The following is a 14,607-nucleotide window of genomic DNA, read 5'->3' on the forward strand; positions in this document are numbered from 1 at the left end:
CTGGTGGGGTTGCAAATTAGTACAACCACTCTGGAAATCAGTCTGGCGGCTCCTCAGAAAACTGGGCACATCACTTCCGAAAGATCCTGCTATACCACTCCTGGGCATATACCCAGAGGATTCCTCAGCATGTAATAAGGATAAATGCTCCACTATGTTCATAGCAGTCCTATTTATAATAGCCAGAAGCTGGAAAGAACCCAGGTATCCCTCAAGAGAAGAATGGATGCAAAAAATGTGGTATATATACACAATGGAGTACTATTCAGCCATTAGAAACAATGAATTCTTGAAATTCTTAGGCAAATGGATGGAGCTGGAGAACACCATACTTAGTGAGGTAACCCAGTCTCAAAAGATCAATCATGGTATGCACTCACAAATAAGTGGATATTAGCCTGGAAAACTGGAATACCCAAAACATAATCCACACATCAAATGGGGTACAAGAAGAACGGAGGAGTGGCTCCTGGTTCTGGAAAGACTCAATGTAGTCGTATAAGACAAAACCAGAACAGGGAAGTGGGAAGGGATGGGTGGGAGAACAGGGGGAGGGAAGGGGACTTATGTGACTTCAGGGAGTGGGGAACCAGAAAAGGGGAAATCATTTGAAATGTAAATAAAAAATATATCGAATAAAATTAAAAAAAAAAAGAGTGAGTTTTGTTTAAACTGACTTAATCAAATTAAATGTTCTTAATACTCCACTATGAAAATTGCTGTATAAAGTTGTTTTTTGGTATTTTATTTATTTACATTTCAAATGTTATCCCCCTTTCCAATTTCCCCTCCACAGGCCCCCATCCTCTCTTTCCTCCCACAGCCTCTATGAGGGTGCTCCCCCCACCCGCCCATCAACTCCTGTCTCACAGCCTAGTGTTCCCCTATACTGGGTCATCAAGCCTCCTCAGAAAAAAGGAACTTCTCAGCCATTTTTTTTCACAGTATTTCTGTCCACTCTATTGAAGCATATTTGAGAAATTACTCTTTATTTCCATTCTTTTGGGCCATTAAAACAGGGGAATTTTTTGTCCGATGTAATATTCGTTACAAGACAGCCTTCATGTCGTTTCTCTATTCAGTAAATAGAGAAATTACTTCCCTAATCTCCACTCACTTCTTACTGGATTTCTGTCGAATCACATTTTCAGTTTTAGCCTAATATGTTTTACTGTTTCTCAAGTTTCTGTCATACACCAAAGTTATTTTTCAATGTTTATGTTTAGATGCTTTTGTCTGACACAGATATGATTAGAATTATATTTTTATTAATGTGATAATGTTTGATTCATATTCAACTCCAGGTCACCTTCTCATTCACAGGCTATTTCCCATATGACTGCAGTGTGAGAGTTGAACTGGTGGTTTTGACAATCTTTTGTCATTATTCCAGTGTGGTAACAATAAGATTCACTTTCTAGTGTTTTCTTGTTTACATTGCTGGATTTGATTTATTAGTATCTAGTGCCTTCATCTGTTTTTCATTTTTTTCCTCGCTGTATTTATAGTTTATTTCAAAGAATCAACTTTGATATTTTCCTGTTCAATTTTCTTCATACTCTTTATCAAACTATCTTCTTCATGAAGAATACTATAGTTTTCAAATCGCTATAAAGTTTTATTTTGAAAATATTTAGATTTTTGTATTTTGATTAAAAAAATGATGTACCATGATAAAGGTACCTTAGTAATCATTGTATTCTTCTGATTTAATGATTCAGAATTCAGTGCGATTCATCTTGGCAGGGAATTTAAAAAACAAGTATGTACAATAATCACATGTAAATGCCTATTATATCCTTGACAATTATAGTTTACTTCCTTTTACTTTATTTTGTATAATATTAAGCTTCCAGTATCCTGCCTCATTTTTAGCTCACTTAATTTCAATTAATACCACTTCAACAATAATGAGCTTTAAAATCTTAACTTTCCCTAAAGATCAATATAATCATTGATACATAACTGTTTATAGTCACATGTATTTGTTATTTTCACTCATGATATTATCAGTGAAACCTTTTACTATAATGTTAGCCTATAAGAAAACATGAGGATTAAAATGTATTCCTTTCATATCATATCTAAGTTGCATACAGTGTATTGAACATATATTATGAAACTAAATTATAATTTAGTTATGTTTTACCTGCAACAAATATTTCCCTTAGAGAAAAATTTGAACATATAAGATGTTAATGCATTTAATTCTATAAGTTAAAATTGCATAACAGAGTAAATTTATATTAATATTATAAGAATTTTGTAATTAAATAAAATTATATATTGTTGAGTTTGATTACATTGGTATGTTATATATTATATACAGTAACATGTAATTAATGCATTGAAATACATGATACTTTATCATTTCTTATATGGCTGTTTTATTTTGTGATTATTTATTTTTCCTTTTATTGGTTAATGTTATTTACGCATCTGCGTGAGTGTGCAATTGAAGAGATGGTGATGTTTTTGAATATGGATGCATACATGACCTCACAAAACTGTGAGAATCAGAGGAAGCCTTAATAGAGTGGAGTTTCCTACATCAGGGTCTTACTAATTAGACTCTGGCTATCAGGCTAGTGCTGCCTGTGCTCATTTTATGCACTGACTCTCCTTACCTGTGTCTTTTCTTGTGTTTTTATTGCAGTGTTTTTGATATCTCAGGCTGGCAAAAAAATTCCACTGTAACTAAGGCTGGCCTTGAATGTCTAAGTGCCAGGTTTCTACATCCCTAATCATATTTTTAAAAAAATATATTTTATAGTAACTTTCAATATATTTAATATATAAAACAATACTTCTTAGAAGACAGTTTTAAGACTGGATATGTAAACAGGACCCTACATTTTGCTGCTTACAGGAAACACACCTAAGGGTCAAAGATAAACACTACCTTAGAGTAAAAGGCTGGAAGACAATTTTACAAGCAAATGGTCTCAGGAAACAAGCTGGAGTAGCCATTTTAATATCAGATAAAATTGACTTTCAACCCAAAGTCATCAAAAGAGACCTGGAGGGACACTTCTTGCTGGTCAAAGGAAAAATACAACAAGAAGAACCCTCAATCCTGAATATCTATGCTCCAAATGCAAGGGCACCCTCATTCGTAAAAGAAACTGTATAAAAGCTCAAAGCACACATTGCACCTAACACAATAATTGTGGGTGACTTCAACACAGCACTTTCCTCAATGGACCGATCAGGAAAACAGAAACTAAACAGGGACATAATGAAATTAATTGAAACTTTGGACCAATTAGATTTAACAGATATATATATAGAACATTCTATCCTAAAGCAAAAGAATATACCTTTTTCTCAGCACCTCATGGTACCTTCTCCAAAATCGACCATATAATTGGTCACAAGACAGACCTCAACAAATATAAGAAGATCGAACTAATCCCATGTCTCCTATCAGATCACTATGGAGTAAAAGTGGTCTTCAATAGCAACAAAAACAACAGAAAACCCACATACACGTGGAAACTGAACAATATTCTACTCAATGATACATTGGTCAAGGAAGAAATAAAGAAAGAAATTAAAGACTTTTTAGAACACAATGAAAATGAAGACACAACATACCCAAATCTATGGGACACAATGAAAGCAGTGCTAAGAGGAAAACTCATAGCCCTGAGTGCCTCCAAAAAGAAAATGGAGAGAGCTTACATTACCAGCTTAATGACACACCTGAAAGCCCTGGAACAAAAAGAAGCTATTTCACCCAGGAGGAGTAGAAGGCAGGAAATCATCAAACTCAGGGCTGAAATCAATCAAGTAGAAACAAAGAGAACCATACAAAGAATCAACAAAACCAGGAGCTGGTTCTTTGAGAAAATCAACAAGATAGATAAACCCTTAGCCAGACTGACCAAAGGGCACAGAGAAAGTATCCAAATTAACAAACTTAGAAATGAAAAGGGAGATATAACAACAGAAACTGAGGAAATCCAAAAAATCATCAGATCCTACTACAAGAGCCTGTACTCAAAACAACTGGAGAACCTGGAGGAAATGGACAATTTCCTTGACAGATACCAAATACCAAAATTAAATCAGGACCAAATAGATCATCTAAACAGTCCTATAATGCCTAAAGAAATTGAAGGAGTCATAGAAAGTCTTCCAACCAAAAAAAGCACAGGACCAGATGGTTTCAGTGCAGAATTCTATCAGACCTTCAAAGAAGAGTTAACACCAATACTCTTCAAATTATTCCACAAAATAGAAACAGAAGGAACACTACCCAATTCCTTTTACGAAGCCACAATTACGCTGATACCAAAACCACACAAAGATCCAACAAAGAAAGAGAACTTCAGACCAATTTCCCTTATGAACATCGATGCAAAAATACTCAATAAAATTCTTGCCAACCGAATCCAAGAACACATCAAAACGATCATCCACCATGATCAAGTAGGCTTTATCCCGGGAATGCAGGGTTGGTTCAATATACGGAAATCCATCAATGCAATCCACTACATAAACAAACTCAAAGAACAAAACCACATGGTCATTTCATTGGATGCTGAAAAAGCATTTGACAAAATTCAGCATCCTTTCATGCTTAAAGTCTTAGAGAGAACAGGAATTCAAGGCCCATACCTAAACATAGTAAAAGCAATATACAGCAAACCGGTAGCCAGCATCAAACTAAATGGAGAGAAACTTGAAGCAATCCCACTGAAATCAGGGACCAGACAAGGTTGCCCCCTTTCTCCTTATCTTTTCAATATTGTACTTGAGGTACTAGCTCGGGCAATTCGACAACATAAGGAGGTCAAAGGGATACAAATTGGAAAGGAAGAAGTCAAACTATCATTATTTGCAGACGACATGATAGTCTACCTAAGTGACCCAAAAAACTCCACTAGAGAGCTCCTACAGCTGATAAACAACTTCAGCAAAGTGGCAGGTTATAAAATCAACTCAAGCAAATCAGTGGCCTTCCTATACTCAAAGGATAAGCAGGCGGAGAAAGAAATTAGGGAAATGACCCCCTTCACAATAGCCACAAATAGTATAAAGTATCTTGGGGTGACTCTTACCAAACATGTGAAAGATCTGTATGACAAGAACTTCAAGACTCTGAAGAAGGAAATGGAAGAAGACCTCAAAAAATGGGAAAACCTCCCATGCTCATGGATCGGTAGAATCAATATAGTTAAAATGGCCATTTTGCCAAAAGTAATCTACAGATTCAATGCAATACCCATCAAAATCCCAACTCAATTCTTCACAGAGTTAGAAAGAGCAATTATCAAATTCATCTGGAATAACAAAAAACCCAGGATAGCTAAAACTATTCTCAGCAACAAAAGAAATTCTGGGGGAATCAGTATCCCCGACCTCAAACAATACTACAGAGCAATAGTGTTAAAAACTGCATGGTATTGGTACAGTGACAGGCAGGAGGATCAAAGGAACAGGATTGAAGATCCAGAAATGAACCCACACATCTATGGCCACTTGATCCTTGACAAAGAGGCTGAAAACATCCAATGGAAAAAAGATAGCCTTTTCAAGAAATGGTGCTGGTTCAACTGGAGGTCAGCATGCAGAAGAATGCGAATTGATCCATACTTGTCTCCTTGTACTAAGCTCAAATCCAAATGGATCAAGGACCTCCACATAAAGCCAGACACTCTGAAGCTAATAGAAAAGAAACTGGGGAAGACCCTTGAGGAAATCGGTACAGGGAGAAAGTTTCTGAACAGAACACCAATAGCATATGCTCTAAGAGCAAGAATTGACAAATGGGACCTCATAAAATTACAAAGTTTCTGTAAGGCAAAGGACACCATCAAGAGGACAAATCGGCAACCAACAAATTGGGAAAAGATCTTCACCAATCCTACATCAGATAGAGGGCTGATATCCAATATATATAAAGAACTCAAAAGTTAGATTCCAGAAAACCAAACAACCCTATTAAAAAATGGGGAGCAGAGTTAAACAAAGAATTCTCACCTGAAGAACTTTGGATGGCGGAGAAGCATCTTAAAAAATGCTCAACATCATTAGTCATTAAGGAAATGCAAATCAAAACAACCCTGAGATTTCACCTTACACCAGTCAGAATGGCTAAGATTAAAAATTCAGGAGATAGCAGGTGTTGGAGAGGGTGTGGAGAAAGAGGAACACTCCTCCACTGCTGGTGGGGTTGCAAATTGGTACAACCACTCTGGAAATCAGTCTGGCGGTTCCTCCGAAAACTGGGCACCTCACTTCCAGAAGATCCTGCTATACCCCTCCTGGGCATATACCCAGAGGCTTCCCCACCATGTAATAAGGATACATGCTCTACTATGTTCATAGCAGCCCTATTTATAATTGCCAAGTGTTGGAAAGAACCCAGGTATCCCTCAACAGAAGAGTGGATGCAAAAAATGTGGTATATCTACACAATGGAGTACTATTCATCCATTAGAAACAACGAATTCATGAAATTCTTAGGTAAATGGATGGAGCTAGAGAACATCATACTAAGTGAGGTAACCCAGACTCAAAAGATGAATCATGGTATGCACTCACAAATAAGTGGATATTGACCTAGAAACCTGGATTACCCAAAACATAATCCACACATCAAATGAGGTACAAGGAGAAAGGAAGAGTGGCCCCTTGTTCTGGAAAAACTCAATGAAGCAGTATTCAGCAAAACCAGAACGGGGAAGTGGGAAGGGGTGGGTGGGAGGACAGGGGGAGAGAAGGGGGCTTACGGGACTTTTTGGGAGTGGGGGGGCTAGGAAAGGGGAAATCATTTGAAATGTAAATAAAAAATATATCGAATAAAAAAAAAAGATTAAAAAAAAATCCACCCTCATCAGACTCAATAGGTTTTATTTCTATATTTATGTATACACATAAACATAGACATACACTCCCCAAAACACAAACTCACACACAAACTCAAACAAAAAAAAAAAAGAAGACAGTTTTAAGAGAACAATTTTGGCTGAAATGCCCAACAAAGAGGAGGGAGAAACCATATCCAGAGGCTAGGCAAGGTCCCCAGTTGGGGGAGCGGGCCACCCACTCATCTCCAAATTTTTATCCCAGAATGGCTCCTGGGACAAAGTATGGAGCAGAGACTGAAGGAAAGGTCATCCAGAGACTGCCCCACCTGGGGATTCATCCCATGTACAGTTACCAAACCCAGACACTTCTGCGGATGCCAAGAAATGCTTGCTGACAGGAGGCTATTATAGCTCTCTCCTGAGAGGCTCTGCCAGAGCCCAACAAATACAGATGCTCATGCTCATATCCAACCACAACACTGAGCATGGAGGACCCCAATGGTGGAGTTAGAGAAAGGACAGAGGAGCTGAAGGAAACTGCAACCCCACAGGAAGAACAAAAATATCAACTAACCAGACCTCCCCCACCCCCGAGCTCCCAGGGAATTTTCCACAAACCTAAGAGTACACATGGGAGTTAGGGATAGGGTTAGGGTTAGGGTTAGGGTTAGGGTTAGGGTTATGGTTAGGGTTAGGGTTAAGGTTAGGGTTAGGGTTAGGGATAGGGTTAGGGATAGGGTTAGGGACCCATGGTTCCAGCACACATGTAGCAGAGGATGGCATTGTTTGTCATCAATGGGAGGAGAGGCCTTTGGTCTTGTGAAGGCTCCATTCCCCAGTGTAGTGGAATGCCAGGGGCATGAGGTGGGAGTGGATGGGTGTATGGGTGAGCACCCTCAAAGAATCAGGAGGATGGAGATGTAATGAGAAAATGGGGAAAAAGATAACATTTGAAATTTACATACATAAAATATCCAGTGTGTGTGGGGGGGGGGGAGACACAAATCTGCAAAATCTCCCTAAGAAATCTTAGCAGCCTTCCTTGCAATCTTATGTCCAGTGACATATTTTATCACATTCTCTTCATGTTGTAGTACTGTATACATCATTTGTCATTTGGTGTCCTATACCACCTATCAACCCTGTGTTATCACTTCTCTATATTAGTCCCTTGAGTACTAATTCAATAAGTGTTGAAAAAGGATGAGAGGCAAACACTGTTACCACCCCCTTTGGAATGAAAAGCCAAAGCCCTACTCCTTGCTGGTGTTGTTTTATTATTTTATTTTATGTTTTCATAAATGGTAGCACCTGCTACAAATAATTTTACTGTTTAGAATTATATTTTTCATTTTCATGGTCTTCCTTTTGTCCTCACTCTCAATAAAACTGACAATATGCTGTAAAAGAAAAGGAGGAGGAGATGAAGAAGAAGAAGAAGAAGGAAAAAGAGGAAGAGGAGGAGGAAAAGGAGGAGGAGGGGGAGGAGGAGGAGGAGGAGGAGGAGGAGGAGGAGGAGGAGGAGGAGGAGGAGGAGGAGGAGGTTTTACCAGTGCAATTCCAGCAGCAAAGGAAGAGTATTCTTCTTTCTCCTCATCCTCACCAGTGTGTGCTATCCCTTGAGTTTTCAATCTTAGCAGATCTGATTGATGAAACATGGAATCTCATGATGTTTTTGATTTGCACATCCCTGATGACAGTATTTTGAAAATTTCTTTAAGTGTTTCTCATCCATTAAAGATTTCTCTGTTGAGGATTTTCTGTTTTGCTCTGTACTCCATTTTTAAATTGGGTATTTGGGATTTTGAGTTCTAATTTCCAGAGTTCTTTGTATATTTTGGATATTACCCCTCTATCTTATGTAGGGCTAGTTGAGATATTTTCCTAGTTTGTATGTTTCTATTATGTCCTACTGACTGTGTGGGATTTCCAAAAGGTATAACCACTCAGGAAATCAACCTGTCAGTTCCTCAGAAAATTGGAAACAGTTCTACCTGAAGACTAGACTGTATTATTCCTGAGCATATATCCAAAAGATGCTCCACCATACCAAGGACATGTTCTCCACTATGTTCACAACAGCCTTATTTGTAATAGTAAGAAGATTGAAACCACCCAGTTATCCCTCTCCCAAAGAATGGATACAGACAATGTGGGTCATTTACACAGAAGAATGCTATTCAGCTTTTAAAAATGAGGACATCATGAATTTTTCAGGCAAATGTATGGAACTAGAAAATATCATCCTGAATAAGATAACTGAGACCCAAAATGATATGTATGCAATGTACTCAATGGCAAGTGGATATTAGCCAAAAAGTTCAGAATATTTATGACCTTAGGTAGCTTAACAAGATGGAAGACCCAAGTAGATACTAGTCACCCTTAGCAAGAAGAACCAAATAATTGGAAAAAGGATGGGATCAGGTGTAGGGAGAGACAAGAGAAAAACCCAGAGGAGGGCCAGGAGAATGAATTTAAATATGTAGCCATGTGTGATGGGGGTAGGGAAACCTCTAGAAAGACCCATAGACCTGGGAAGTCAGAATCACAGGATTCAATGAAGATGACCTTGGGGGAACTGCCCAACAGTGAAGAGATAGAATAGGTAGAGACCACCTCCAGTAGATAGATAGGGCCACCAGTTGAGGCATGGGGCCATCTTCCCATGTTCAAAGTTTTGAGCCAGAATTATTTCTGCCTAAAGGAAATGCAGTGACAAAAATTAATCCAAGACTGAAGAAAATGTCATTTAGTGACAAGGCCCAACTTGGGTTCTATCCCATGTGTAGGCACCAAACCCTGACACTATTGCTGGTGGCACATAGTGCTTGCAAAGAAGAGCCTGGCATGGCTGTTCTCTGAGAGGCTCTACCAGGAACTGACTGAGGCAGAGGTAGATACTTACAGAAAATCATTGGACTGAGGTCAGGGATCCCAATGGAAGAGTTAGTGGAAGGACTGAAAGAGCTGAAGGTGATTACAACCCTGTAGAAAGAACAATATCAACTAACCCAAACTACTCAGAGGTCCTGGAGTCTAAGTCATCAACTAAAGAGCATGCATAGACTAGTTCATGGCCCCTGGTACTTATGTAGCAGAGGACTTCCTTGTCTGGCCTCAGTAGGAGAAGATGCTCTTAATCCTGTAGAAACTTGATTCCCCAGGGATGCAAACTGTTGGTGGGAGTGAGATAGGGGGTTGGGGGGTGTGTTGGGGAGGAGCACCATCTCAGAAGCAAAAGGGAGGAAAGATGAGGTGAAGAACTTTGGGAGGGAGGAACAGAAAGGGTGGCAACATTTGGAATGTAAATAAATAAAGTAATTTAATTTAAAAAAAAAAAACCTAGAAGACAGTACTTAGGTAATGTTCCTAGGTGACATTATTCTATGAGAATCCCAAAATAACCCAGGTTATTACTAAGGATATTAGTAGTTCACCACAAATTGATGGTAATCTACACAACTCACTGAATACAAAGGAGAAAAGCTGGTGCTTACATAGTCTTTACCCTAATGCACTAGTACTCATGGTACTGGAAGGTACTATTAATGGCAGATAGAGATGCCATCTGGAGCCTCTGGCAGGCCCCTGTAGGTGAATCACAAAAGAGACCTTGGGATTTTGGAGCAAAGCTCTACAATCATCTGCAGACAACTACTCTCCCTTTGAAAAATAGCTCTTGGCCTGCTATTGGGCCTTAGTGGAAACTGAATGTTTAACAATAGGACACCAAGTTACTATGCGACCTGAACTGCCCATCATGAGCTGGGTGTTATCAGACCCTCCAAGTCATAAAGTAGGGCATGCACAACAGTAGTCTATTATAAATGGAAGTGGTATATACGTGATCAGGCCAGAGCAGGTCCTGAAGGCACAAGCAAGTTACATGAAGAAGTTGCTCAGATGCCTATGGTTTCTACTCCTGTTACAGTGCCATCTGCTGCCAAGCATGTGCCTATAGCCTCATGGGGTGTTCCCTATGACCAGTTGACTGAAGAAGAGAAGACTAGGACCTGGTTTACTAATGGCTCTAAACGTTATGCAGGCACCACCCAGAAGTGGACAGCTGCAGCATTACAACCCCTTTCTGGGACAAGCCTGAAAGATACAGGTGAAGGAAAATCTTGATAGTGGGCAGAATTTCGGGCAGTACACATGGTATTACAGTTTGTTTGGAAGAAGAAATGGCCAGATGTATGATTGCTCATTGACTCATGGGCTGTAGCCAATGGATTGGCTGGATGGTCAGGGACATGGAAAGATCACAATTGGAAAATTGGTGAGAAAGACATCTGGGGAAGAAGTATGTGGATAGATCTCTCCAAATGGACAAAGGATGTAAAGATATTTGTGTCCCATGTAAATGCTTAACAAAAGGTGACTTCAGCTGAGGAGGAGTTCAATAATCAAGTGGATAAGATGACCCGTTTTGTGGACAGTCAGCCTCTTTCCCCAGCCATCCCAATTATTGCCCAGTGGGCACATGAACAAAGTGGCCATGGTGGCCGAGACAGAGGTTATCCTTGGGCTCAGCAACACGGACTTCCACTCACCAAGGCTGACCGGGCTACAGCTGCTGCTGAATGCCAGATCTGCCAACAGCAGAAACCAATACTGAGCCCCAGATATGGCACCATTCCTCGAGGTGACCAGCCAGCAAGCTGGTGGCAGGTTGACTATATTGGACCACTTCCCCCATGGAAAAGACAGTGTTTTGTTCTTACTGGAGTAGATACTTATTCTGGTTATGGATTTGCCTTTCCTGCACGTAATGCTTCTGCCAAAACCACCATCTGTGGACTCACAGAATGCCTTATCTATCTTCATGGTATTCCACACAGTACTCATTTCACAGCCAGAGAAGTGTGACAGTGGGCCCACGATTATGGAATCCACTGGTCTTACCATGTTCCCCATCATCCTGAAGCAGCTGGTCTGATAGAAAGATGGAATGGCCTTTTGAAGACACAGTTATGGCGCCAATTAGGTGGCAACAGCATGGAGGGCTGGGGGAGAGTTCTTCAGAAGGCAGTATATGCTTTGAATCAGCATTCAATATATGGTACAGTTTCTCTCATAGCCAGGATCCGTGGGTCCAGGAATCAAGAGGTGGAAAAGGGAATAGTTCCACTCACTATCACTCCTAGTGACCCTCTAGGAAAATTTTTGCTTCCTGTCCCCACAACTTTAGGTTCTGCTGGCCTAGAAGTTTTGGTTCCAGAGGGGGGAGTGCTCCTACCGGGAGCCAAAACAAACATTCCATTGAACTGGAAGCTCAGACTTCCCTGTGGCCATTTTGGGCTTCTAATGCCCTTAAACCAACAGGCTCAGAAAGGAATCACAGTGTTAGGAGGGGTGATAGATCCCGATTACCATGGAGAAATTGGATGGCCCCTCCACAATGGAGGTAAGCAGGATTGTGTCTGGAGTGCAGGAGATTCCCTAGGGCGTCTCTTAGTACTACCATGTCCTGTGATTAAAGTCAATGGGAAACTACAACAGCCTAATCCAAGCAGGATGACAAAAGACACAGACCCATCAGGAATGAAGGTATGGGTCAATCTTCCAGGAAAAGAGCCAAGACCTGCTGAGGTGCTTGCTGAAGGTGAAGGACAAACAGAATGGATAGCAGAGGAAGGTAGTTATAAATACCAGTTAAGGCCACGTAACCAGTTAGAGAAACGAGGATTATAAGTAATATGAATGCTTCTATCTTATTTTGTTAAAGATACATTTGTCTTTCTTCCCATTCCTTTAACATCAATTGGTATTGAAACACTAAAAAAATGTTCCCAAGGGACATTTCCCCATTGTAAATTTACAAATGTGTTTGCAATTTTATGAGGAATAGTTATATTATGTTAGGCATATTCACAATCTTGTTATTGTTTCATGTGGACATGAGATAATATTTGTGTCAAGTTGACAAGGGGTGGATTGCAGTGGCTATTCCTGGTTTTCAACGTGTCTATATCTGGAATGAACTGCAGTCTAGAATTGGAATGCTCACCTATGATCCTAATTTGGAGGCTCAGAGATATAAGTTTCTGACCTGGATCTTGGTATGGAGATCTTGAAGCATAGGGGCTAAGACAAGGAGATCCCCGAGTTCAAGATCATTTGGGATTAAAGGCAGGGATACACATGCCTTTAATCTGGGCCACACCCTCTGCTGGAGACCTACAGCCTTTAATCTGGACTATACACTGGCTGGAGATATATAAGGACATTGGAAGAAGGAAGATTACTCACTCTTCCTTGCCTGCTTGCCTCGTGGGACTATGAAACTGCTAGATCCTTGGACTTCCATCCACAGCTGCTGCTGACCATCATTGGGAAGTTGGACTATAGACTGTAAGTCATCGATAAATTCCCTAACTATATAAAGACTATCCATACATTCTGTGACTCTAGAGAACCCAAACTAATACACAGGGTAAAATAGACAAATTCATTTGGACATTAAGAAGTTTTAAAGTGTTTCTAAAATTGCAAGATCAGAGGCATGACCATAGAATGGATATAACTATATAGTAATGATGATTGCACAACACTATAAATGTTTAATACAACAAAAATATTCATCTGCAAGTTGCTTTATGCACTTTAAAGTTTCCCAGGTAGGAAAGATGTACTTCTTTAGACTATATACAAACAGCTCTATGACATGTAACCTCGTGAAAAATCAATTACACTACTGCTCAAGGCTTCCACACCCCATTTCTCTTCACCCTTCTTCTGATGGCCAGGTTAAGAATGGCTCAGATACATATATGCAAGTCAAAATAATTTTATTAGATTTGTGAGAATGATGATATTATGCAGAAAATAAGAAAGACTTTAGGTAGAGACACAAAAAATGTGGATGCATACATGAATTCAGAGAGACTTTGAGACCCTGATAGGACCTGGATAAGTTCAATTCGTAAAGGTCCAAGCATGGGGACCTGGGACACAAAGTTCTACACATAGATAAGAAGCAAGCCAGTAAGAAACATCCCTCCATGGCCTCTGCATCAGTTCCTGCTTCCTGACCTGCTTGAGTTCCAGTCCTGTCTTCCTTTAGTGATGAACTGCAACATGGAAGTGTAAGCTCAATAAACCCTTACCTCCCCAACTTATTTCTTGGTCATGATGTTTGTGCAGGAATAGAAACCCTGACTAAGACAAATGGAGAAAGATAAACGCCAACATCGTGACATACCCTTTGATCTACAAGAGTGACCTGTCACAGTGGCACAAAGGTTGGAAGAGTAACCAACCAATATCTGACTTAGACCCCGCTCTATGAAATGGAACCCATACTAACTACTGCTTGGGTGACTAAAATCTTGAGACTTGATAAGCCAGAGGCCCAGAGGAAAATCAAATAGTACCATTTTGCTAAAGGAACTTAGAAACCAAATTAAATACATTAAATACATTCTGCAATACTCATAGATCAGTGTCTTGTCGAACCAGCTTCATTCAGAGAATCTTCTTCCTGAAGTAGATGGGAACAAATACAGAAAGACTCACAGCCATACACTAAGCCAAAAATTAGAGAAATTGAAACACTCAATGGTAAAAGTGAAGCCCCTATTAAATTTTTCCCTTCTGGGCTCAGAAACTTTGCATAAGAGAATAGGTAGAGCATGTAAGACTTAGAGGAAATGATGACACCAAGAAATTAAGCCTTCTAGACATTATAGGGCTGACACGCGTAATAAATCGCAGAGACTGTGGCAGAGTCAGAGGGCCTTCATAGGTCTCTGTAACATACGTAGATACAAACAACCATCCCTAA

This window comes from Apodemus sylvaticus, chromosome 12 (genome assembly GCF_947179515.1).
Source record: "Apodemus sylvaticus chromosome 12, mApoSyl1.1, whole genome shotgun sequence".
Taxonomy (NCBI): Eukaryota; Metazoa; Chordata; class Mammalia; order Rodentia; family Muridae; genus Apodemus; species Apodemus sylvaticus.